A 23,317-nucleotide genomic window follows, 5' to 3' on the forward strand; every position below is an offset into this window, starting at 1 on the left:
AAATGATCTGTTTTGGTGCTGTTGGTTCAGGGATAAATGCTGGCCAAGTGCTATGGATCCTTCCACCTGATTAGACAGATAACACCTCTGGTAATACAGTACTCTTTCATTATTGAACAAAATTATTAGGCTAGATAAAATCGGTCCTTCTGCGTATACGCAATTTTTTTTTCTTCCTGTGCTTCTAGTCTAGTCTCCAGTCGCACATGCTAATGTAGGGCACGGCCGCGCGCATACGCAGTATAACTGGGGCTGAACCAGCCATTTTACATTTGGATTTTGATCATGGAGGATGACGATTCCAGACAACGTGCCAGGCGATTCAGCCACGAGGCTAATGAAGCTCTAGTGGAGGCTGTGGAAAGAAGATGGCAGGAGTTGCATTTTCGAGCTGGATCTAGACCACTGCCATCCATATTTAAAAGGATTTGGAGGGAAATCACTGAGGAGATCTCTGCCTCAGACACTGTGGTCAGGACTGGCACATAATGCCGCAAGAAGTTTAATGATCTAACAAGGTTCGTCAGAGTGAGTACATTTTTAATTGATGCACTCCTTCATAACTCCAATTATAAATCTGACACACTATTTGTTCTCATGCTGTTGGTGCCTCTCAGTACCCTGTGGGTTGCCTCCTAAAATGCATGACACAAAGGTAGGCTTAGGCCGGCACCCTATTTGCTATGAATAATCTTTACACATTATTAAGTTTGCTTTCTGAGATCTCATAAGATTGCACCCCACTTCGATGTCCTCCTAATGAACCACGTGCAACTTCCAAAGCCATTAAGCAGATTATTATATTCAGACAATATGGCATAAGTGCTTTGGTGACTATCTGTGCCACAAGAGCAGATGGACTCTCTTGTAACCATTCCCATTTTCATCTTTGCAGGCAAAGAAGTCACACAATCGGTGTGAGCAAGTGCGGACAGGCGACATTCCGCCTCAGACCAGACCACTCACCGACATTGAGGATAGAGTAGCAGGCCTCATCAGCATCACTGGTCGGGCAGCTGCCACTGGAGGTGCTGAACCCCGCTCGGATACTGAGGGTAAGTCCTACACCCACCCTGGGCTGGGTTGAGACAATGTCCTGCAGTTTCCCTGGACTAGATTGGGGCAATGTCCTGCAGTGTCTCTGGATGAGATATAATGCAATTGCGGCGGTCCTTCAAATGAGCCTGTGCTAGCCGAGCTTCCTCATGTCACCCTGCCCCCTCCCCTGCTGCTAACCACTCGTCTGTGCCTTTCTACTTCCAGATGACCAGCCACAGGCAGCGCCTCCCTCAAGGGACCACCATTAGCACTGAGCTCCTCTGAGGATGACGTGATTTCTCGGGCTTCGACGAAATAGAGGCTCCTGGGACCAGTGGCATGCAGCAATGCAGAGCTGGGGTTGAATCACGCATGCCATCTCTCCGGAGGGTGAGTTGGCAAAGTCAGTCTGCTGACAGACAGGCAGAAGTGGAACTGGACAAGGTGGGAATATCCAAGGGGAGCATCCAGGTCAGCCATCAGCTTCTTGATGTCTTGGGTAAGATTCCCACAAAGCGGGAGAGTCTGAAAGCGACCAGTATGGAGGTAGGGTCGCAGATTATCAGTGCGAGACGTGATACCAGTGAGGCCTTACTTGCCCATATGAGGCTGGTGGCCTCCAGCAGTGAGAGTGGAGTCCGGGAGATTGTGGCACGAGCCCCAGCAGAATATGGCGCATCACAGGCACAAGCTCTGCTTCAGCTTGGGCAGGTGATACAGTCCATGCCCGCGCTATACCGACTGTGTTCCCCACTGTCAGACCCAAACAACCAGTGACTGGCGACGCTGATGAACATAAGAACACAAGAACATAAGAAATAGGAGCAGGAGTAGGTCATTTAGCCCCTCGAGCCTGCTCCGCCATTCAATAAGATCATTGCTGATCTGATCATGGATTCAGCTCCACTTCCTTGCTCGCTCCCTATAACTCTTTACTCCCTTATTATTCAAAAATCTGTCTATCTCCACCTTAAATGTATGCAATGACCCAGGCTCCAAAACTCTCTGGGGCATAGAATTTCATAGATTTACTACCCTCTGAGTGAAGAAATTTCTCCTCATCTCAGTTTTGAATGGGCAGAACCTTATTCTAAGACAATGGGCTAGAACCTCCACTTTTTTTGCCTGCTAAACGCCCATTTTACCGCTGACATGATGTATAATGCCCAGATATTGTCCATTTTGGCACAAAATGGAAACTGACGGGCATTTTTCAGAAACTTATCGCTGAGTGTTACTTTCCCCATGTGCTTAACACTGAGAAAAAATATTACCGTCCGACCACTTTTTTGGGGTGGAATCAGCAGAATGGGTCAATTCAACCCCCATAATATCGCTCAGCTTTCCGCACGAAATTAATGCCAAGATTCAATATTAACACCCGCCCACTGTTTTTTGTCGTAAAGAGCATATTTACCCAGCTAGTGGCCATGGAGATCGCCCATCATCAATTTCACCACCTCACACACATTTCGCCCACAATATCGCTCGTCCAAAAAAACGCACAAAAAGTGGAACGAACCGGAATGAATCACAGCGTTATGGCGGCGTTGTAGATCATACGTTGCGTCCTTTAAAAGGCTGCTGTGCTTCAACCTCGGCAGAGTTCGGATGTACTCTACAGGTCACGGGAGTTGATGTGAACATCTGTGAAAACATCTTGACCATACAGTGACTGACTGGAATTGAAGAGGTGTGTTTGTCGGGACATTCCTTGTTTGTGAGCAATCGGTGGAAAACAGAGAGCTACTGCAATGGGGCCTGTTTTGTCTCACACTCTCTTGGTGACCAAATACATGCAGCAGACTCGACGTCGCCGAAGGAACACTCCACTGCATTATGTGCCCAATGTACGAAGAGACAGACAGATGAGGAGGATCAGACGTTACACCCCTCGCAAGTACAAGGAGAAGCATTCTTACCTCGACTTGCCCGACACCACCTGCCTTCAGAGACTGTGCTTCCACGAAGAGGTTATCACTGAGGTATGCCAGCTGATAAGGGCAGATCTGCAGCCTGCCAGCACCATCAGTACTGCACTGTCCATCGAGGTCAAAGTCACCGCGGCACTGTCGTTCTATGCCTCGGGTTCTTTTCAGGCCACAGCTGGCAACATTTGCGGACTTTCTCAGCATGCCACACATCGCTGCATTAGACAGGTCACAGAAGCCCTGTACGCACGCAGTAGGGACTTGATCAGCTTCTCTATGACCAGGGAGGCACAGAGTGAGAGGGCTCTAGGATTCTCCAGAATTGCAAACTTCCCCAAGGTGCAGGGAGCAATAGACTGTATGCACATCGTGATGCGGGCACCTTTTCAGGATGCTGAAGTTTTCAGGAACCACAAGGGATTCCACTCACTGAATGTCCAGCTGGTTGTCGACCACCAGCAAATTATACTGCCAGTGAATGCTCAATCTTGCGTGAGAGCACTGAATCTGACTTGTTTAACAATCAGCCACAAGGTCAATGCTGGATGCTTGGGAACAAAGGATATGGTCTTGCCACCTGGCTGATGAAACCCCATGCATGACACCCACACTGAGGCTGGGAGGCGATACAACGAGAGCCACAGAGCAACTTGCAATATCATGGAGAAAATCATTGGAGTGTAGAAGCAGCGCTTTAGATGCCTGGACCACTCAGGAGGCGAGCTCCAATACCACCCTGAGCAGGTAGCTCAATTCATGGTGGTGTGCTCCATGCTACACAACTTGACTATCAGGAGGGGACAAGAATTGCCTGATGACTCTGACAATCCACCTCACTAGAGAGAGAAAGAGGAGGACAAGGAGGCGGACGCTGACATCGACCCAGACAATCAAGCTGACACTGAAGCCATGCCTCCACCCTGCTGTAGACTGCATAAAAGGGCCCATGGTGGCATGATAGCTGCAAGAGCCTGATGTCAGGAGCTCATCAATGATCGCTTTTCCTAAAAGAACGTTGGTGTTATTTACAAGCCTGACACACTGCTAGGTGTACAGGTCACATCAATGGTGGGCATCACCTTGGTGACCATTAAAGTTTAAGTTGTAAGACCATAAGAACATAAGAAATAGGAACAGGAGTAGGCCGACGGTCCCTCGAGCCTACTGCGCCATTCAATGGTATCATGGCTGATCTGATCATGGACTCAGCTCCACTTCTCCGCCCGCTCCCCATAACCCCTTATCATTTAAAAAAACTGTCAATTTCTGTTTTAAATTTGTTCAATGTCCCAGCTTCCACAGTTCTCTGAGGCAGAGAATTCCACAGATTTATAACCCTCTGAGAGAACAAATTTCTCCTCATCTCTGTTTTAAATGGGTGGCCCCTTATTCTAAGATCATGCCCTCAGGTTCTAGTCTCCCCCATCAGTGGAAACATCCTCTCTGCACCCACTTTGTCAAGCCCCTCATAATCTTATACGTTTCGATAAGATCACCTCTCATTCTTCTGAATTCCAATGAGTAGCGGCCCAACCTACTCAACCTTTCCTCATAAGTCAACCCCCTCATCCCCGGAATCAACCTAGTGAACCTTCTCTGAACTGCCTCCAAAGCAAGTATATCCTTTCATAAATATGGAAACCAAAACTGCACGCAGTATTCCAGGTGTAGACTCACCAATAGCCTGCATAACTGTTGCAAGACTTCCCTGCTTTTATACTCCATCCCCTTTGCAATAAAGGCCAAGATACCATTGGCCTTCCTGATCACTTGCTGTACCTGTATACATACTATCCTTTTTCATTTCATGCACAAGTACCCCCAGGTCCCCCTGTACTGTGGCACTTTGCAATCTTTCTCCATTTAAATAATAACTTGCTCTTTGGCAGAAAAAAATCTAAGAGCATGATCTCACAATTTCCAGCATTATACTCCATCTGCCAAATGTTTGCCCACTCACTTAGCCTGTCTATATCCCTTTCCAGATATTTTGTGTCCTCTTCACAATTTGCTTTCCCACCCATCTTTGTATCATCAGCAAACATGGCTGCATTACACTCAGTCCCTTCATCCAAGTCATTAATATAGATTGTAAATAGTTGAGGACCCAGCACCGATCCCTGCGTCACCCCACTAATCACTGTTTGTCAACCGGAAATTGACCCATTTATCGTGACTCTCTGTTTTCTGTTAGTTAGCCAATCCTCTATCCATGCTAATATATTACCTCCAACCCTTTGAGCTTTTATCTTGAGCAGTAACCTCTTATGTGGCACCTTATCGAATTCCTTCTGGAAATCCAGATACACCACATCCACTGGTTCCCCTTTATCCACCCTGCTCGGTACATCCTCAAAGAACTTCAGCAACTTTGTCAACATGATTTCCCTTTCATCAAACCATGCCGACTCTGCTTTAATCATATTTTTCTAAATGTCCCGCTACTGCTTCCTAAATAATGGACTCCAGCATTTTCCCAACGACAAATGTTAGGCTAACTGGTCTATAATTTACTACTTTTTGTCTACCTCCATTTGAAGTTTTCCAATCCACTGAGACGACCCCAGAATGCAGGGAATTTTGGTAGATTACAACGAATGCATCCACTATCTCTGCAGCCACTTCTCTTAAGACCGTAGGATGTAAGCCATCAAGTCCAGGGGACTTGTCCGCTTTTGGTCCCATTATTTTACCTCGTACTACCTCATTAGTGATAGTGGTTGTATTAAGTTCCTCCCTTTCTACAGACCCTGGATTATCCACTATTGGAATGTTTTAGTGTCTTAAAAAGTAGTAATCTCAGGATTGCTACCAGTGCCACGTGCTAGTCACAGTAGGAATCGCAGGATAGCTCAGATGAATATGTGGCTTGAGGAGTGGTGCAGAATGAAGGGATTCAAATTCCTGGCACATTCGAACCGGTTCTGGGGGAGGTGGGACCAGTACAAACCGGACGGTCTGCACAAGGCAGGACCAGAACCAATGTCCTAGGGGGAGTGTTTGCTAGTGCTGTTGGGGAAGAGTTTAACTAATATGGCAGGGGGATGGGAACCTATGCAGGGAGACAGAGGGAAGTAGAATGGGGGCAGAAGCAAAAGATAGAAAGAAGAAAAGTAAAAATGGAGGGCGGAGAAACCTAAGGCAAAAAGCAAAAAAGGCCACATTACACCAAAATTATAAAGGGGCAAAAAAGATTAGAAAGACAAGCCTGAAGGCTCTGTGCCTCAATGCAAGGAGTATTCGGAATAAGGTGGACGAATTAACTGCGCAGATAGCAGTTAACGGGTATGATGTAATTGGCATCATGGAGACATGGCTCCAGGGTGACCAAGGCTGGGAACTCAACATCCAGGGGTATTCAACATTTAGGAAGTAGAGACACAAAGGAGAAGGAGGCGGGATGGCATTGCTGGTTAAAGAGGAAATTAAATTAATGCAATAGTAAGAAAGGACATTAGCTTGGATGATGTTGAATCGGTATGGGTGGAGCTACGGAAAACCAAGGGGGAGAAAACACTAGTAGGAGTTGTGCACAGACCACCAAACAGTAGTCGTAAGGTTGGGACAGCATCAAACAAGAAATTAGGGATGCATGCAATAAAGGTACAGCAGTTATCATGGGTGATTTTAATCTACATATTCATTGGGCTAACCAAACTGGTAGTAATGCGATGGGAGAGGATTTCCTGGAGTGGATTAGGGATGGTTTTCTAGACCAATATGTTGAGGAACCAACTAGGGAGCTGGCAATCCTATACTGGGTGATGTGAAATGAGAAAGGACTAATTAGCAATCTTGGGGAAGAGTGACCATAACATGGTAGAATTCTTTATTAAGATGGAGAGTGACACAGTTAATTCAGAGACTAGGGTTCTGAACTTAAGGAAAGGTAATTTCGATGGGTTGAGGCGTGAATTTGCTAGAATAGACTGGCAAATGATACTTAAAGGGTTGACGGTGGATAGGCAATGGCAAACATTTAAAGATCACATGGATGAACTTCAGTAATTGTACATCCCTGTCTGGAGTAAAAATAAAACGGGGAAGGTGGCTCAACCGTGGCTAACAAGGGAAATTAAGGGTAGTGTTAAATCCAAGGAAGAGGCATATAAATTGGCCAGAAAAAGCAGCAAACCTGAGGACTGGGAGAAATTTAGAATTCAGCAGAGGAGGACAAAGGGCTTAATTAAGTGGGGGAAAATAGAGTACGAAAAGAATCTTGCCGGGAACATAAAAACTGACTGCAAAAGTTTCTATAGATATGTGAAGAGAAAAAGACTAGTGAAGACAAACGTAGGTCCCTTGCAATCGGATTCAGGTGAATTTATAATGGGGAAGAAAGAAATGGCAGACCAATTGAACAAATACTTTGGTTCTGTCTTCACGAAGGAAGACACGAATAACCTTCCGGAGGTACTAGAGGACCGAGGGTCTCATGAGAAGGAAGAACGGAAGGATATCCTGATTAGGCGGGAAATTGTGTTAGGGAAATTGATGGAATTGAAGGCCGATAAATCCCCGGGGCCCGATAGTCTGCAACCCAGAGTACTAAAGGAAGTGGATGCATTGGTGATCATTTTCCAACAATCTATCAACTCTGGATCAGTTCCTATGGACTGGAGGGTAGCTAATGTTACACCACTTTTTAAAAAGGGAGGCAGAGAGAAAGCGGGTAATTATAGACTGGTTAGCCTGACATCTGTAGTGGGGAAAATGTTGGAATTAATTATTAAGGATGAAATAGCAGCGCATTTGGAAAGCAGTTACAGGATCGGACCAAGTCAGCATTGATTTATGAAGGGGAAATCATGCTTGACAAATCTTCTGGAATTTTTTGAGGATGTAACTAGTAGAATGGACAAGGGAGAACCAGTGGATATGGTGTATTTGGACTTTCAAAAGGCTTTTGACAAGGTCCCACACAAGAGATTGGTGTGCAAAATCAAAGCACATGGTATTGGGGGTAATATACTGACGTGGATCGAGAACTGGTTGGCAGACAGGAAGCAGAGAGTCGGGATAAACAGGTCCTTTTCAGAATGGCAGGCAATGACTAGTAGGGTGCCGCAGGGCTCAGTGCTGGGACCCCAGCTCTTTACAATATACATAAATGATTTGGATGAAGGAATTGCGTGTAATATCTCCAAGTTTGCAGATGTCACTAAACTGGGTGGCGGTGTGAGCTGTGAGGGGGACGCTAGGAGGCTGCAGGGTGACTTGGACAGGTTAGGTGAGTGGACAAATGCATGGCAGATGCAGTATAATGTGGATAAATGTGAGGTTATGCACTTTGGGAGCAAAAACACAAAGACAGAATATTATCTGAATGGCAGCAGATTAAGAAAAGGGGAGGTGGAACGAGACCTGGGTGTCATGGTTCATCAGTCATTGAAAGTTGGCATACAGGTTCAGCAGGTGGTGAAGAAGGCAAATGGTATGTTGGTCTTCATAGCGAGCGGATTTGTGTATCGGAGAAGGGAGGTCTTACTGCAGTTGTACAGGGCCTTGTTGAGGCCTCACCTGGAATATTGTGTTCAGTTTTGGTCTCCTAATCTGAGGAAGGACGTACCTGCTATTGAGGGAGTGTAGCAAAGGTTCACCAGACTGATTCCCGGATGGCAGGACTGACATATGAGGAGAGACTGGATCATTTGAACCTTTATACATTGGAGTTTAGAAGGATGAGGGGGGATCTCATAGAATCATATAAGATTCTGACGGGACGGGACAAGTTAGATGCGGGTAGAATGTTCCCGATGTTGGGGAAGTCCAGAATTAGGGGATACAGTCTTAAGATAAGGGGTAAGCCATTTAGGACTGAGATGAGGAGGAACTTTTTCTCTCAGAGTTGTTAACCTGTGGAATTTCCTGCCGCAAAGTTGTTGATGCCAGTTCATTGGATATATTCAAGAGAGAGTTAAATATGGCCCTTACGGCTAAGGAGATCAAGGGGTATGGAGAGAAAGAAGGAAAGGGGTACTGAGGGAATGATCAGCCATGAACTCATTGAATGGTGGTGCAGGCTCGAAGGGCCGAATGGCCTACTCCTGCACCTATTTTTTATGTTTCTATGTTTCTATGTTTCTACCGTGAAGACCAATACAAAATATTTGTTCAATGTCTCTGCCATGAAGAGGGTAGCCAGTCAGAAGCTGGGACTTCTGCGCCACAAGCTCTTCTAGTATATTGCCAGACAGCGTCTCCATTGTCTCTCCCCACAACACAGCGGTGCTCTAGCCGTCTTGCTGCACGCCATCTTGGTGTCACTTTGGGTAGGAGCAGCAGGCAAGGGGGAAGGGGGCAAAAAACGTTGGGAAAAAATTGTGGGGCAGGATATGATGTTGCTGCATTATGTTGTTGATGCATCGTATGTTTTATGTTACAGTATTATTATGTTACAGATTATGTTAAAGTATCACACTGGATTATGTTGTTTTGATAATGTTGTAGAATTATCATACTGCTGGTTGTAGCTTATTTTATTTAAGTTACACAATAAAAGTTACAAAGTTTACAATATTACAACGTTTAATACATTTTTTTGTTCACCTTTACTGTTCCTGTGTCGTGTCTCATTTGCAGAATAAGAGGGGGAGTAGTCAACATGGTGGGATAGAGTGGCTCGGCAATGGTCAAACATGCCATTTACTCTTCAAGCAAATCGTTCAATTATGAGCTGGCGAGGTAAGGCTTTTGCAGCGACAAAATTTCCATGATACCTCCCCTGTGGTAATGGTGGTGGCATGGGCTCCTCACCAGGCTCTTCTCCCTCATTTTCCTCCTCCTCCTCCTCCTCTACCCCCCCTTTCTCCTGAGGTGGTCCTGCAGTCCCCATTGGCAATTCGGAGTTCAGCAGAGCGGCAAATGGCAGGGCCTATCCGGCTGCACTCGCGAAACCTGTGGCTGCCCAAAGTCCGCCAGATGGAATGTATCTGACTTCTCCGTGTTGGCGTTGTGGGGGAAATCATCGGCACCAGCAGTGCCGATTTAAGCAATGTAGTTGCAAAGGCTGTCTGAGAGTGGGGCATCTCCAGCGCAAGTGTCCGCAGATGCGCAAGCGAACTGCGACACATCACATGGAGGATGAGAGTCAGACTTGCGCGGATCCGGATACGCAATCCGAGATGCCAGAGGGGGAAGTGTATGGATTGTACTTCTTCAGAACCAATATTAAACCAATTTTGATTAACGTGATGTTTAATGGGATATCGGTATCGATGGAACTGGACATGGAGTGAGTCAATCGATCATGAACGAGAGGACATTTGATAAGCTGTGGGATACTAAAACTGTGAGGCCCAGGCTGAGCCCTGTTAACGCCAAGCTGCGCACGTACACCAAAGAACTGATAAAGGTGATTGGCAGTGCACAAATTAACATGTCATATAACGGTGCGATTCACGAGTTACCGCTGTGGATTGTTCCAGGCAATGGCCCTACGCTGCTCAGCAGGAGCTGGTTGGAGAAAATCAGATGCGACTGGAATAACATAAAGGCGTTGCTGTTCAAACCGGGTAATGGCAACTTCACGGAAGCCAAGGTGCAGATCCACTTGGACTCAGATGCAAGACCCATCCATCATAAAGCTCGGGCAGTGCCGTATATGATGAGGGAGAAGATCGAAATTGAACTGGACAGACACCAGTGTAAAGGGATCATATCACTGGTTGAATTTAATAAATGGGCCAGCCCCATTGTTCCTGTGCTGAAAAGTGATGGCACAGTCAGAATCTGTGGAGACTACAAGTCTATGATCAACAGGGTTTCAAAACAAGATCAGTACCCATTACCGAAGGCTGATGATTATTTGCGATGCTAGCCGGAGGGAATTCGTTCACAAAACTGGACTTGACGTCGGCCTATATGACACAGGAGTTGGTCGAGACATCGAAGAGACTGACGTGCATTAACACACAAAATACTGTTTATTTACCACAGGTGCCTTTTCGGAATTTGCTCGGCTGCAGCAATATTCCAGAGGAATACGGAAAGTCTACTGAAGTCCATTCCCAGAACTGCCGTGTTCCAAGATGTCATCCTGATATCCGGTCGTGCTTCCAAGGAACACCTGAACAACCTGAAAGAGGTTCTACTGCATTTGGATAGAGTGGGACTCTGACTGAAATGCTCAAAGTGTGTCTTCATAGCACCTGAGGTCGAATTCCTCGGGAGGAAAATCGTCACTGATGGCTTTTGACTTACTGATGTGAAAACCAAGGCCATCAAGAATGCATCCAAGCAGCATTCGTTCCAGGGTCTACTCAACTCCTTTGGTAACTTCCTACCTAAATTGAGCACCTTACTAGAACCACTGCACATGCTATTGAGAAAAGGCGACAACTGGGTGTGGGATGCATCACAAGACAGAGCTTTCGAGAAAGCCAGCAATCTGCTTTGCTCGAACAAGCTGCTGGTACATTATGACCCATGTAAATGTTTAGTTTTGGCCTGTGACGCATCGTCATATGGAATTGGTTGTGTACTCCAACAAGCCAAAGAGTCGGGGAAAATTCAACCTGTCGTGTATGCATCCAAAAGTTTGTCTAAAGCGGAAGGAGCCTACAGCGTGGTAGAAAAAGAAGCTTTAGCGTGTGTGTACAGTGTTAAAAAGATGCATCAATATCTGTTCGGTCTGAGGTTTGAATTAGAGACTGATCACAAGCCGCTCAGTTCATTGTTTGCCGAGAGCAAAGGTATCAATACCAACGCTTCATCCCGCATCCAAACGTGGGCGCTGACATTATCTGCCTATGATTATGTCATTCATCATAGACCTGGCACAGAGAATTGTGCTGATGCTTTGAGCCGGTTGCCATTGCCAACACCGGAGGTGGAAACGCCACAACCGGCGGATCTAATGTAAATCATGGATGCTTTTGAGAGTGAATGAACCCCTGCCACTGCTCAACAATTTAAGACCTGGACCAGCCAGGACCTGATTTTATCAGTGGTAAAGGGTTGCATCCTTAAAAAGGGATTGATCTGCCATACCGAAGCAAATGTGTGAGAAGGCCAAACCGAACATTCGTTACAAGGACGAGCTCTCTATTCAAGCAGATTGCATGTTGTGGGGCAATCGCGTTGTAATGCCCAAGAAAGGGAGAAAAGTCCGTGCGTGAGTATAAAAAGGAAAAGGGTGACTAAAGTAAATGTTGGTCCTTTAGAAGATGAGTAGGGGGCTTTAGTAATGGGAAATGTGGAAATGGCTGAGATCTTAAACAATTATTTTGCTTCGGTCTTCACAGTGGAAGACACGAAAATCATGCCAAAAATTGCTGGTTACGGGAATGTGGGAAAGGAGGACCTTGAGACAATCACTATCACTAGGGAGGTAGTGGGAACTCGGGGACAACACCAGTGTCCCTGACGACTACATGTGCGGGAAGTGTGTCCACCTCCGGCTCCTGACGGTCCGCGTTGCGGAGTTGGAGCTGAAGGTGGATTCACTCTGGAGCATCCACGATGCTGAGAATGACGTGAGTAGCACGTGGAGCGAGTTGGTCTTACCGCAGGAGAAGGGTCCACAGCCAGCGAGGGAATGGAAGACCAGCAGGAAGAGTAGTGCAAGGAAGGTAGTGCAGGGGTCCCCTGTGGTCATCCCACTGCAAAACAGATACACTGCTTTGAGTACTGTTGAGGGGGATGACTCATCAGGAGAGGGCAGCAGCAGCCAAGTTCATGGCACCGTGGCTGGCTCTGTTGCACAGGAGGGCAGGAAAAAGAGTGGGGGAGCGATAGTGATAGGGGATTCAATTGTAAGGGGAATAGATAGGCGTTTCTGCGGCCGCAACCGAGACTCCAGGATGGTATGTTGCCTCCCTGGTGCAAGGGTCAAGGATGTCTCGGAGTGGGTGCAGGACATTCTAAAAAGGGAGGGAGAACAGCCAGTTGTTGTGGCGCATGTTGGTACCAACGACATAGGTAAAAAAAGGGATGAGTTCCTACGAAATGAATTTAAGGAGCTAGGAGCTAAATTAAAAAGTAGGACCTCAAAAGTAGTAATCTCGGGATTGCTACCAGTGCCACGTGCTAGTCAGAGTAGGAATCGCAGGATAGCTCAGATGAATACGTGGCTTGAGCAGTGGTCCAGCAGGGAGGGATTCAAATTCCTGGGGCATTGGAACCGGTTCTGGGGGAGGTGGGACCAGTACAATCCGGACGGTCTGCACCTGGGCAGAATCGGAACCAATGTCCTCGGGGGAGTGTTTGCTAGTGCTGTTGGGGAGGAGTTAAACTAATATGGCAGGGGGATGGGAACCAATGCAGGGAGATAGAGGGAAACAAAAAGGAGGCAAAAGCAAAAGACAGAAAGGAGATGAGGAAAAGTGGAGGGCAGAGAAACCCAAGGCAAAGAACAAAAAGGGCCATTGTACAGCAAAATTCTAAAAGGACAGAGGGTGTTAAAAAAACAAGCCTAAAGGCTTTGTGTCTTAATGCAAGGAGTATCCGCAATAAGGTGGATGAATTAACTGTGCAAATAGATGTTAACAAATATGATGTGATTGGGATTACGGAGACGTGGCTCCAGGATGATCAGAGCTGGGAACTCAACATCCAGGGGTATTCAACATTCAGGAAGGATAGAATAAAAGGAAAAGGAGGTGGGGTAGCATTGCTGGTTAAGGAGGAGATTAAGGCAATAGTTAGGAAGGACATTAGCTTGGATGATGTGGAATCTATATGGGTAGAGCTGCAGAACACCAAAGGGCAAAAAATGTTAGTGGGAGTTGTGGACAGACCACCAAACAATAGTAGTAATGTTGGGAAGGGCATCAAACAGGAAATTAGGGGTGCATGCAATAAAGGTGCAGCAGTTACAATGGGTGACTTTAATATGCATATAGATTGGGCGAACCAAACTGGAAGCAATACGGTGGAGGAGGATTTCCTGGAGTGCATAAGGGATGGTTTTTTAGACCAATATGTCGAGGAACCAACTAAGGGGGAGACCATCTTAGACTGGGTGTTATGTAATGAGAGAGGATTAATTAGCAATCTCGTTGTGCGAGGCCCCTTGGGGAAGAGTGACCATAATATGGTGGAATTCTGCATTAGGATGGAGAATGAAACAGTTAATTCAGAGACCATGGTCCAGAACTTAAAGAAGGCTAACTTTGAAGGTATGAGGTGTCAATTGGCTGGGGTGGATTGGCGAATGATACTTAAGGGGTTGACTGTGGATGGGCAATGGCAGACATTTAGAGACCGCATGGATGAACTACAACAATTGTACATTCCTGTCTGGCATAAAAATAAAAAAGGGAAGGTGGCTCAACCGTGGCTATCAAGGGAAATCAGGGATAGTATTAAAGCCAAGGAAGTGGCATACAAATTGGCCAGAAATAGCAGCGAACCTGGGGACTGGGAGAAATTTAGAACTCAGCAGAGGAGGACAAAGGGTTTGATTAGGACAGGGAAAATGGAGTATGAGAAGAAGCTTGCAGGGAACATTAAGACGGATTGCAAAAGTTTCTATCGATATGTAAAGAGAAAAAGGTTAGTAAAGACAAACGTAGGTCCCCTGCAGTCAGAATCAGGGGAAGTCATAACGGGGAACAATGAAATGGCGGACCAATTGAACAAGTACTTTGGTTCGGTATTCACGAAAGAGGACACAAACAACCTTCCGGTTATAAAAGGGGTCGGGGGGTCTAGTAAGGAGGAGGAACTGAGGAAAATCCTTATTAGCCGGGAAATTGTGTTGGGGAAATTGATGGGATTGAAGGCCGATAAATCCCCAGGGCCTGATGGACTGCATCCCAGAGTACTTAAGGAGGTGGCCTTGGAAATAGTGGATGCATTGACAGTCATTTTCCAACATTCCATTGACTCTGGATCAGTTCCTATGGAGTGGAGGGTAGCCAATGTAACCCCACTTTTTAAAAAAGGAGGGAGAGAGAAAACAGGGAATTATAGACCGGTCAGCCTGACATCGGTAGTGGGTAAAATGATGGAATCAATTATTAAGGATGTCATAGCAGTGCATTTGGAAAGAGGTGACATGATAGGTCCAAGTCAGCATGGATTTGTGAAAGGGAAATCATGCTTGACAAATCTTCTGGAATTTTTTGAGGATGTTTCCAGTAGAGTGGATAAGGGAGAACCAGTTGATGTGGTATATTTGGACTTTCAGAAGGCGTTCGACAAGGTCCCACACAAGAGATTGATGTGCAAAGTTAGAGCACATGGGATTGGGGGTATGTGCTGACATGGATTGAGAACTGGTTGTCAGACAGGAAGCAAAGAGTAGGAGTAAATGGGTACTTTTCAGAATGGCAGGCAGTGACTAGTGGGGTACCGCAAGATTCTTTGCTGGGGCCCCAGCTGTTTACACTGTACATTAATGATTTAGATGAAGGGATTAAATGTAGTATCTCCAAATTTGCGGATGACACTAAGTTGGGTGGCAGTGTGAGCTGCGAGGAGGATGCTGTGAGGCTGCAGAGCGACTTGGATAGGTTAGGTGAGTGGGCAAATACATGGCAGATGAAGTATAATGTGGATAAATGTGAGGTTATCCACTTTGGTGGTAAAAACAGAGAGACAGACTATTATCTGAATGGTGACAGATTAGGAAAAGGGGAGGTGCAAAGAGACCTGGGTGTCATGGTACATCAGTCATTGCAGGTGCAGCAGGCGGTTAAGAAAGCAAATGGCATGTTGGCCTTCATAGCAAGGGGATTTGAGTACAGGGGCAGGGAGGTGTTGCTACAGTTGTACAGGGCATTGGTGAGGCCACACCTGGAGTATTGTGTACAGTTTTGGTCTCCTAACCTGAGGAAGGACATTCTTGCTATTGAGGGAGTGCAGCGAAGGTTCACCAGACTGATTCCCGGGATGGCGGGACTGACCTATCAAGAAAGACTCGATCAACTGGGCTTGTATTCACTGGAGTGCAGAAGAATGAGAGGGGACCTCATAGAAACATTTAAAATTCTGACGGGGTTAGACAGGTTAGATGCAGGAAGAATGTTCCCAATGTTGAGGAAGTCCAGAACCAGAGGTCACAGTCTAAGGATAAGGGGTAAGCCATTTAGGACCGAGATGCGGAGGAACTTCTTCACCCAGAGAGTGGTGAACCTGTGGAATTCTCTACCACAGAAAGTTGTTGAGGCCAATTCACTAAATATATTCAAAAAGGAGTTAGATGAGGTCCTTACTACTAGGGGGATCAAGGGGTATGGCGAGAAAGCAGGAATGGGGTACTGAAGTTGAATGTTCAGCCATGAACTCATTGAATGGCGGTGCAGGCTAGAAGGGCCGAATGGCCCACTCCTGCACCTATTTTCTATGTTTCTATGTTTCTATGCTGGACAGGCTAATGGGACAAAGGTCAACAAGTCCCCTTGTCCTGATGAAATGCATCCCAGGGTATTAAAAGAGATGGCGGAAGTTATAGCAGATGCATCGTTATAATCTACCAAAATTCTCTGGACTCTGGGGAGGTACCAGTGGATTGGAAAGGAGCTAATGTAATGCCTCTGTTTAAAAAAGGAGGCAGACAAAAGGCAGGTAATTCTAGGCCGGTTAGTTTAACATCTGTAGTGGGGAAAATGCTTGAAGCTATCATTAAGGAAGAAATAGCGGGACATCGAGATAGGAATAGTGCAATCAAGCAGACGCAACATGGATTCATGAAGGGGAAATCATGTTTAACTAATTTACTGGAATTCTTTGAAGATATAACGAGCATGGTGGATAGAGGTGTACCGATGGATGTGGTGTATTTAGATTTCCAAAAGGCATTCGATAAGGTGCCACACAAAAGGTTACTGCAAAAGATAAAGGTGCGCGGAGTCAGCGGAAATGTGGATCGAGAATTGGCTGGTTAACAGAAAGCAGAAAGTTGGGATAAATGGGTCCTTTTCAGGTTGGAAATCGGTGGTTAGTGGTGTGCCACAGGGATCGGTGCTGGGACCACAACTGTTTACAATATACATAGATGACCTGGAGGAGGGGACAGAGTATAGTGTAACAAAATTTGCAGATGACACAAAGATTAGTGGGAAAGCGGGTTGTGTAGAGGACACAGAGAGGCTGCAAAGAGATTAGATAGATTAAGCGAATGGGCTAAGGTTTGGCAGATGGAATACAATGTAGGAAAATGTGAGGTCATCCACCTTGGAAAAAAAAACAGCAAAAGGGAATATTATTTGAATGGGGAGAAATTACAACATGCTGCGGTGCAGAGGGACCTGGGGATCCTTGTGCATGAATCCCAAAAAGTTAATTTGCAGGTACAGCAGGTAATCAGGAAGGCGAATGGAATGTTGGCCTTCATTGCAAGAGGGATGGAGTACAAAAGCAGGGAGGTCCTGCTGCAACTGTACAGGGTATTGGTGAGGCCGCACCTGGATTACTGCGTGCAGGTTTGGTCACCTTACTTAAGGAAGGATATACTAGCTTTGGAGGGGGTACAGAGACGATTCACTAGGCTGATTCCGGCGATGAGGGGGTTACCTTATGATGATAGATTGAGTAGACTGGGTGTTTACTCGTTGGAGTTCAGAAGGATGAGGGGTGATCTTATAGAAACATTTAAAATAATGAAAGGGATAGACAAGATAGAGGCAGAGATGTTGTTTCCACTAGTCGGGGAGACTAGAACTAGGAGGCACAGCCTCAAAATATGGGGGAGCCAATTTAAAACCGAGTTGAGAAGGAATTTCTTCTCCTAGAGGGTTGTGAATCTGTGGATTTCTCTGCCCAGGGAAGCAGTTGAGGCTAGCTCATTGAATGTATTCAAATCACAGATAGATACATTTTTAACTAATAAGGGAATTAAGGGGTATGGGGAGCGGGCGGGTAAGTGGAGCTGAGTCCACGGCCAGATCAGCCATGATTTTTTTGAATGGCGGAGCAGGCTCGAGGGGCTAGATGACCTACTCCTGTTCCTAATTCTTATGTTCTTATGTTTTTATGTTCTTACACAGCACACATCCGGGTATAGTGATGTTGAAGGCCATCGCCAGGTCCCACGTATGGTGACCAGGAATTGATTCTGAGCTGGAAACATGCGTGCATCAGTGCAACACCTGCATGCAGCTCAGCAAAACACCAGTGGAATCGCCGCTGAGTCTGTGGTCGTGGCCATCCAAACCTTGGTCCAGGATCCATGTAGATTTTGCAGGTCCCTACTTGGGCAAGATGTTTTTAGTGGTGATGGATGCTTATTCAAAGTGGATAGAATGCATAATCATGTCATCCAGCACGTCCCCGGAAACCATAGAGAATCTCAATGTCATGTTCGTGACACGTGGTCTGCCTGACATAGTGGTGAGCAACAAGGGTGCTTCACCAGTCAGGAGTTTCAGGAGTTTGTGAAATTAATGGCATAAAACATATAAGGTCAGCACTGTTCAAGCCTGCATCCAACGGGCAAGGAGAACATGCAGTACAAATTATCAAGCAAAACATGAGGAGAGTAACCCAAGGATCACTGCAGACCCGCTTGTCCTGCATACTGCTGAGTTACAGGATAAGACCCCACACACTCACAGGGGTCTCGCCTGCTGTACTCATGATGAACAGAGGTCTAAGATCAAACTATCTCTGGTACACCCGGATTTAAATAATCATGTTGAATACAGAAGACAAAGTCAACAAGGGTACCATGATCATGCAACTGTGTCACGCAAGATTTTTGTTAATGATCCTGTATATGTGTTGAACTATGGTCAGGGTCCCAAATGGATCGCTGGTACTGTCATCGCCAAGGAGGGCAACAGAGTAACTGTTATTAAGCTCAAGAATGGGCAAACTTGCAGGAAACACATGGATCAGACAAAGCTGAGGCAAACAGACGAGGCAGAAAAGTTGGACCATGAAACCATCAATAACCAACCAATCTACCAGCAGTCTTCAGAGGACTCAAGGGTCATCAGTGAACCCGAAATTTCCATCACAGATCTGTTCAATACAAATGGACTTGCAATTCCTGACATGGCCACTGCCACTCCCAACAAGTCAGTCATCCAGCCATCAGCCACAACAGGCCCCGCACACTCACCCAAGGCTGGAATGGAACTGAGAGTCAACCCGGGAGCACAAAGCATCAGACTGTCTCAACCTGTGAAAGACTGTGATAAGATCTCAGAGGGGGGTATTGTCATGTATGTACATTCTGTTTGTAGGCACCAGATGACATAATTGTTGGAGGCCACTGAGCAGCACGCACATGGCGCTGCTCAGGTATAAAAGGCCAGCCATCTTGAGAGCCAGGCACTTTAGGCCTAAATAAAGCAGAGCCGAGGTTGTACCTTGCTGAGTTAAACAATACTCAGTTTGAATCTTTATTGCATAATGTTGTGTATGGAGAAAGAGTCAGACTGAACACTGTTTGCTCAAAGTAAAGTGTAACCTTAGTCTTTTATTGCAGGTCTCCAGAGTGCCTCTCCAACCTGTGAAGCCTCCTTAAATACCTGTGCTCCCAAGTGATTATGGGACCCCTTGGGACTCCAGGGGATGAGCCCTCTGGTGGCTGTACAGAGTAATTACAAGTCCACATATATAACAACACTCCCCCTCCAAAGTCAATAGAGTAACTATTTACAATGTGAGTCGATCTGGGGCCCTTCTTGCCCTGGTTAATCATCTCGGTGTGAAAGCTGTGGTTGATGGGTTCTGCTTCGTGGTCAACCGTGGTGCTGGTTGCCACTGGTATGTATGTTGGCCGATCAAAAAAGGTAGGGTCCAAGGTGGGTTGCTCAGGATAGTCCGTGAATCTGAGTTTGATTTGGTCCAAGTGTTTCCGGTGAATGAGTCATAGAAAACATAGAAAACATAGAAAATAGGTGCAGGAGTAGGCCATTCGGCCCTTCTAGCCTGCACCGCCATTCAATGAGTTCATGGCTGAACATTCAACTTCAGTACCCCATTCCTGCTTTCTCGCCATACCCCTTGATCCCCCTAGTAGTAAGGACCTCATCTAACTCCTTTTTGAATATATTTAGTGAATTGGCCTCAACAACTTTCTGTGGTAGAGAATTCCACAGGTTCACCACTCTCTGGGTGAAGAAGTTCCTCCGCATCTCGGTCCTAAATGGCTTACCCCTTATCCTTAGACTGTGACCTCTGGTTCTGGACTTCCCCAACATTGGGAACATTCTTCCTGCATCTAACCTGTCTAACCCCGTCAGAATTTTAAATGTTTCTATGAGGTCCCCTCTCATTCTTCTGAACTCCAGTGAATACAAGCCCAGTTGATCCAGTCTTTCTTGATAGGTCAGTCCCGCCATCCCGGGAATCAGTCTGGTGAACCTTCGCTGCACTCCCTCAATAGCAAGAATGTCCTTCCTCAAGTTAGGAGACCAAAACTGTACACAATACTCCAGGTGTGGCCTCACCAATGCCCTGTACAACTGTAGCAACATTTGAAAGTTTGACCCGAAACACTCTGCTCCCCTCTTTGGCCATGAGAGTGCCGGGAAGCCACCTGGGACCTTGTCCATAATTTAATACAAATACAGGATCATTGATTTCAATCTCGCGTGACACATTTGCGCTATCATGGTATGCACTTTGTTGAAGCCGCCTGCTCTTTACCTGTTCATGTAAATCAGGGTACACAAACAAAAGCCTTGTCTTATGTGCACTTTTCATGAGCAGTTCAGCAGGTGGGAGCCCAGTGAGTGAGTGTGGTCTCATGCGGTAGCTAAGCAGGACTCGGGATAGGCGAGTCTGCAGTGAGCCTTCAGTTACCCTCTTCAAGCCTTGCTTGATCGTTTGCACTGCTCTCTCTGCCTGACCATTGGACGCTGGTTTAAGCAGGGCAGATGTGACATGTTTGATCCAGTTACGGGTCATGAATTCTTTGTACTCAGCACTGGTAAAACATGGCCCGTTGTCGCTCACCAGGATATCGGGTAAGCCGTGTGTGGCAAACATGGCCCGCAGGCTTTCAGTAGTGGCAGCAGATGTGCTAGCCGACATTATCTCACATTCAATCCAACTGGAGTATGCGTCTACAACCAAAAGGAACATTTTACCCAAGAACGGACCTGCATAGTCAACGTGTACCCTAGACCACGGTTTGGAGGGCCAAGACCATAAACCTAGCGGCGCCTCCCTGGGTACATTGCTTAACTGCGAGCATGTATTACATCTGTGAATGCAGGACTCTAGGTCCGCATCGATACCGGGCCACCACATGTGGGATCTGGCTATCGCTTTCATCATTACGATGCCTGGGTGGGTACTGTGGACGTCATTGATGAAGGTGTCTCTGCCCTTCTTGGGGACCACTACTCGATTGCCCCACAGAAGGCAGTCTGCCTGTATAGACATTTCATCTTTGTGCCGCTGGTACGGCATTATCTCTTCCTGCATTTCCACTGGGACACTGGACTAGCTCCCGTGAACCATACAGCTTTGACTGGAGATAATTAGGGGTCCTGGCTTGTCCAGGTTTTGATCTGCCATGCAGTGACGGGTGATTGCTCAGTCTCAAATGCTTCCATAACCATGAGTAGATCTGCGGGCTGCGCCATTTCCACCCCCGTGGTGGGCAATGGCAGCCTACTGAGAGCATCAGCGCAGTTTTCCGTGCATGGCCTGTGGCGGATAGCATAGTTTTATGTGGACAACGTGAGCGCCCATCTCTGGATGCGGGCCGATGCGTTGGTATTTATCCCTTTACTCTTGGAAAACAGGGATATAAGTGCCTTATGGTCAGTTTCCAATTCGAATTTTAGCCCAAAAGGGTATCGATGCATTTTCTTTACCCCTTGTACAAATGCTAAAGCTTCTTTTTCAATCATGCTATAGGCTCTCTCAGCCTTAGACAAACTCCTGGATGCATAAGCAACTGGTTGTAGTTTCCCGAAATCATTAGCTTGTTGCAATACACACCTGACGCCATATGACGACGCATCACATGCTACTTCCAAACACTTACATGGATCATACAGCACAAGCAATTTGTTTGAGCATAACAATTTTCTCGCTTTTACAAAGTCATTTTCTTGGCTTTTGCCCCAAACCCATTCACTCCCTTTTTGTAGTAAGACATGTAGTGGTTCTAGCAGGGTGCTGAGACCTGGTAAGAAGTTACCAAAGTAGCTCAAGAGCCCCAGAAACGTGCTCAGCTCCATCACGTTCTGTGGCCTCGGTGCATTCTTGATTGCCTCTGTCTTCACTTTGGTGGGCCTGATGCTGTCTGCCGCAATCCTCCTTCCCAAGAACTCCACTTCTGGTGCCAGGAAAACGCACTTCGAGTGTTTTAACCTGAACCCCACGCGGTTGAGTCGACTAAGAACCTCACCCAGATTCTGCACGTGCTCGACTGTGTTCCAACCTTCGATGATTCCTCTAGTTCCTGAATTATGTAGGCTGAAGTCAGATCCAGCTTCATGAACATCTTTCCTCCCGCCAGCGTTGCAAAGAGGTCGTCGGACTTTGGTAGTGGTTATTGGTACTGCATGAGAAACGAATGAAAGTTACTTTGTAATCGCCACAGATTCTGACGGTGCCCTCTCCCTTGAGGACTGGGACAATAGGACTGGCCCACTCGCTGAACTCGATCGGTGAAATGATGCCCTCTCTTTGCAGCCGGTCTAGCTCGCTCTCCACCCTTTCTCTCATCTTGTACGGTACTGCTCTCGCCTTGTGATGGATGGGTCGCGTCCCTGGAATTAGGTGGATCTGCACTTTTGCTCCTTGGAATTTCCCGATGCCTGGTTCGAACGAAGGAAATTTTTTTAAGACCTGGGCACACAAAGTGTCATCAGCGGGCGATAGTGCTTGGAAGTTGTCCCAGTTCCAGCGTATCTTACCCAGCCAACTCCTGCCGAGCAGCGTGGGACCATCGCCCGGTCCATCGTAGGAAACCTTTACGGTAGCACTGCCGATTACAGGAATTAATTCTTTAGTGTAAGTTCTCAGTTTCGTGCAAACTGGAGTTAAGACTGGCCATAAGGCCTTGTTGCACCATAGTCTTTCAAAAGTCTTTTTGCCCACGATGGACTGGCTCGTGTCCGTGTCCAGCTCCATTGACACCGGGAGTCCATTTAGTTCAACATTCAGCATTATTGGGGGCAATTCATGGTGAATGTGTGCACCCCATGTACCTCTGCCTCCTCTATCTGAGGCTCTGGTTCATCATGATCCTCCGTGGATCTGTCCTCCTCTGCAACATGATGGTTTTAACAGGTTTTACAGCTCGCCTTCACACTCGTTGAAGGTGTTCCATTGTTCCACAGCCCTTGCAAACGTACTCTTTGAATCGGCATGAATGGAAAGGATGATCACCCCCGCAGCGCCAACTAGGTGTTAATGGCCTAGCATTCATCACCCTTGATGGTAGACTCTGAGACATATGCAGACGTGCAGCTGCAGGTATGTGTGACCTG

This window comes from Pristiophorus japonicus, chromosome 2, assembly GCF_044704955.1.
Source record: "Pristiophorus japonicus isolate sPriJap1 chromosome 2, sPriJap1.hap1, whole genome shotgun sequence".
In the NCBI taxonomy this organism is placed as follows: domain Eukaryota; kingdom Metazoa; phylum Chordata; class Chondrichthyes; family Pristiophoridae; genus Pristiophorus; species Pristiophorus japonicus.